This window comes from Petaurus breviceps, unplaced genomic scaffold, assembly GCF_028583685.1.
Source record: "Petaurus breviceps papuanus isolate PSGF00001 unplaced genomic scaffold, PetGlider_PUasm1.0 90734, whole genome shotgun sequence".
Lineage (NCBI taxonomy): Eukaryota > Metazoa > Chordata > Mammalia > Diprotodontia > Petauridae > Petaurus > Petaurus breviceps.
The window spans coordinates 7721338-7725658 of NW_027187327.1; the positions used below are offsets into that span (position 1 = coordinate 7721338).

Below are 4321 nucleotides of genomic sequence, written 5' to 3' on the forward strand. Positions count from 1 at the left end.
CCATTGCACCAGAGGTACCAGTCCTTCCTTGAACACTCCAATAGCTCATACATAAATATATGTTTATGTATATATACATTTCTGTGTATATACATGCATATGTAAATACATATGTATATGCATTACTATGTGTATGTATATATTAAGCCTTGGGATTCAAGTGAAATGGTCCCTGCTCTGAAATTTACAAGAAATCTATAAAGTGAATATGAAGCAGTTTATAGAGGAAGAGAACAAGCAGTTGGGTGTGGGGTGGGGGTTGAGCTGAGAGTTAACAAAAACTTCATAAAGAAAGGTAACACTCGAGCCAAGGTCCTCTGATTACAAATTCAGAATGATTTCTTCTACATCCTGCTGCCACTTTTGGTAAGAGTAAACTCTGTCATGTGGCCAGGAGGCTTTGGAGTTTCCTAGAGTTCAGTGGCATCACTTTTATGTCTTTCAAAAGTGGAAGCCCATGGAGGACATCACCACCCACAGAGGATTGCTTTTCCACTTAGAATCTCCAACAGGTTTCCTTTATTATAGTGAACACCTTTGATGGGCATAAATTTCTATGTTTTATGCCTTCCTTGATAATTATGACCAGAATGCCATTAAGCAAGGTTATGCCTGTTCTTATATCTTTCAAGTAATTTTAAGTAGTTATGATGTGTAGATGGGAGCTATATTGTTAGATTACAGTCTTTTGGGCATTATTTTATTGAATCAAATCCTTTTATTATCTATGAACATTAATAGAATCAATAGAATGGGGGTTAATTTATGTCTTTACTTGTTTCATGGATTACCATGGCCAAATTTCTTTTTTTGTTCACCAATTGTCCAACCTACAGTGAAGACCAAGAAGAGTTATGTGTCTTCCCAAAGTTCACACAGGTAATAGACTTGGGATTGGAATTCAAATCTTCTGTTTCCAAATCCAAAGCTTCTCTCACCTTTACCTCCATCCTATGCTAGTTTACCTTTATCCTTTTAGTTTTTGCCTTTTATGCACCAGTGATTTCAAATTATCTAGAAACTCTTTCTGAAAAATAAATTGGATTTACCCAAAGAATGAGAGATACTTCAGCAAGCCAGTGTCATTTGAATATTCTACCTAGATGGTCTTCCTCACTCTAGGCAATATCACAATATTTTTAAGGTGATTGTAAAAATCTTCTAATTCCATAACTTTATTTTATAGGTGAGGAAAGTAGGGCCTAGAGAGGTGTAATGGTAATGGAAATGTGAAGATCTTCCCTGCCCCTTAATAAGCCTAAGGGAAGTTGAAGACCTTCCCTGCTTTGAAAACAAATTCTGCCCCCTAATAGGCTGAATGTAATCACATGGAGCTTGTGGTGGGAGGAATTTGCTAAAGGGTAAAGCAGAGCCCACAGGAAGCTGGGAGTCAGAACAGATAGATGGTGGGACAAGAGAGGACAGCGGGCAAGCAGAGAGTTAGGCTTGTAAGTAAATGTTGGTTGGTGGAAGAATGCTGTGGATCTATGTGCTGTTGTGGCTTATTAACTTCTTTGCTACTATGATGGCATCAGCTTACTGGTGCTAGGATTTGGTTTTCTGGTGTCTGAATAAATGTTTTGTTTCTTTTTTATATATGGAGAGTCTGTTATATTTTGTGATTGAGCACCATGCGAGTATATTTATAGTGATTGTGTGGGCTGTGAATATTGTATTGCTGCTACAAGAGGGTAAGTGACTTGCTCAGAGAGTCACCCAGGCAGAGGATGGTGAGAGAAAGAGAAAAATAAATGCTTGTTAGGTGAGAAAAAAAATTTTTTTTATTAGAGTGATCCTCGAAAGAGGTGATTTTTCTGAATTGTGCTAGTAGCTTCAGAGTCTAATTCCTTCCACTGTGCTGAGCAAGTTGAGGGGAAGCATTTGTCAGGACAGCTCCAACCTCTGGAATACAATACCCATTTCTTATTGACTGACCTTCTGGTGCCCTCTGTCCCACCAAACATACTCATGTAAATGGCAGGAACCTTGAGACATAACACACCAGGTGGGACATTTTCATCTTTTGTCACATTTGCCAATTTCATGAGCCTATTGTGAAATTTTGAATCACTGTAGAACCATAAGTTATCATTGTTATTCCTATTCCTATTACCCTCTTATTGCGCTCTATGGCAGTGACGGAACCATCTGTCAGGCTTTTGGCAATGAAATGATGGCTTTAAACATGGGGAATGAACATATTCAAAACCTCTTTTTTTCTTTAACCTGTGCACCTTTATTTGAATTGGTCTAAAGTCTGTGTATAGGTAAAACCCTTCCCCTCCCCCAAATACTGCTATCAATCTCAAAACTTGCAGGGAGACTATTAAAGTCTTCATTCACATATATGTTGGGGGCAGGGAAGAATTTAGGGGGTCATTCAATATGGCTGATAATTTTTTAAAAAGTAACAAGCATTAAGGCAGAAGAGATAAAAAGTTTTTATTAAGTATTAACTACATTTAAAGCAATACTAGTACCTTCCTCCCACCAAATCTGGATCTTTGTTACATTGACCCTTTGCTCTGGCAGAGGACAGCCTTAGCAGAGGATTGTAACTCTGTAACAATGCATTACACAATATTTGGAATGATTATTTAAAAAAACAACAAAAACAAAAAAATACAAATGTACAATCGGAGTCCTGAAGATGCACTGTAAAACTTTGGGGATGTTTGCCTCCAACATACTTAGACTGCTCATCACCTTCACTGTTCCAGTTTTTAAATCCTGAGTCAGGCACCAAATCCCTCCCCCCCAAATAAAAATAAAAAACAACAAAGCCATGCCAATCTCATCTCTTTTGGGGGGCAATTATCATGTCATACCCTTTGACCAAAAAAACCCCCAAACCCCAAAAAGTACATTTAGAAGCATTTGTGATGGGCAATGGAGGGTCCAGATTTATCTTACTCTTGTTTGCTGATCCACATCTGCTGGAAGGTGGAAAGAGACGCTAGGATGGAGCCTCCAATCCAGACAGAGTATTTGTGTTCATGTAGGACAATGGTCTTGATTTTAATTGTGCTAAGAGCTAGGGCTGTAATCTCCTTCTGCATCCCGTCAGCAATGCTTGGGTACATGGTGGTACCACCTGACAATGTGGTATTGGCATACAAATCTTTATAGATGTCAATATTATACTTCAAGATTGAGTTGAAGGTAGTTTTGTGGATTCCACAAGATTCCATACCTAAGAAAGATGGTTGGAAGAGAGCTTCTGGACATTGGAACCTCTTGTTGCCAATGGTGATAACCTGACCATCAGGGAGCTCATAGCTCTTTTCCAGAGAGGAGCTGGATGCAGCAGTGGCCATCTCCTGCTCAAAGTATAGGGTGACATAACACAGCTTCTCTTTGATGTCAAGCATGATTTCCCTCTTGAGTATGGTGGTGAAACTGTCCTCTCTCTTGGTCAGGATCTTCATGAGGTAGTCCATCAGGTCACAGCCAGACAGATCCAGATGGAAGATGACATGGGGAAGGGCATAATCTTCATAGATGGGCACAGTATGCCATCACCAGAGTCCATCACAATACCATTGGTATGGCCAGAGGCATACAGGGACAGCACAAACTGGATGGCAACATACATGGCTTGGGTGTTGAAGGTCTCAAACATAATGTGAATTATCTTTTCTCTTTTGGCTTTGGGGTTCAGGAGAGTTCAGGGGGGGCTTCTGTGAGCAGTACAGGGTGCTCTTCAGGGGCCACATGGATGTCATTGTAGAAAATATGATGCCAGATCTTCTCCATGTCATCCCCGTTGGTTACAATACCATGTTCAATGGGATACTTCTGGGTCAGAATACTTCTCTTGCTCTGGGACTCATCCTCCACATAGCTGTCTTTCCGGCCCATATCCACCATCACACTCTGATGTCTAGGGAGCCCAACAATGAAAGGGAAGACAGCCCAAGGGGCATCTTCTTCAAAGCCAGCTTTGTACATTCCAGAGCCATTGTCAAAAATGAGAGCAGTGATATCATCATCCATGGCGAACTTTGAAGTGGCAAATTTAAACCCTTAAGAGCAAGAGGAGGTGGTGCTGCACCTGGAGGCAGGGGGGAGGCAAGTGCATGCTGGGTGGAAGAGCTCATGACTTCATATTCAAAACATTTTAAAAAATGATGGCAACCAACCAGGAAATCTTTTGGAAAACAGAAGTTTCAAACACAAGACGTGGAAGGAAATATAGATATAGGGAGTTTTAAAGAAATGCTCAGTTTTTGTGCCTCTCTTTTGGTATCTCTTTTTGGGTACCTTATGAAGTATCACAGGGAAAGAGTGACTGCAAGTCATGACTCATTTGTCTATTTAT

The 4321-nt window shown here is 40.2% G+C and overlaps 1 pseudogene; it reads right to left on the reverse strand.

Moving 5' to 3' along the window:
* Positions 1 to 2909: 2909 nt before the first annotated feature.
* Positions 2910 to 3996, reverse strand: LOC138145311 (actin, cytoplasmic 1 pseudogene; annotated as a pseudogene).
* Positions 3997 to 4321: the final 325 nt, after the last annotated feature.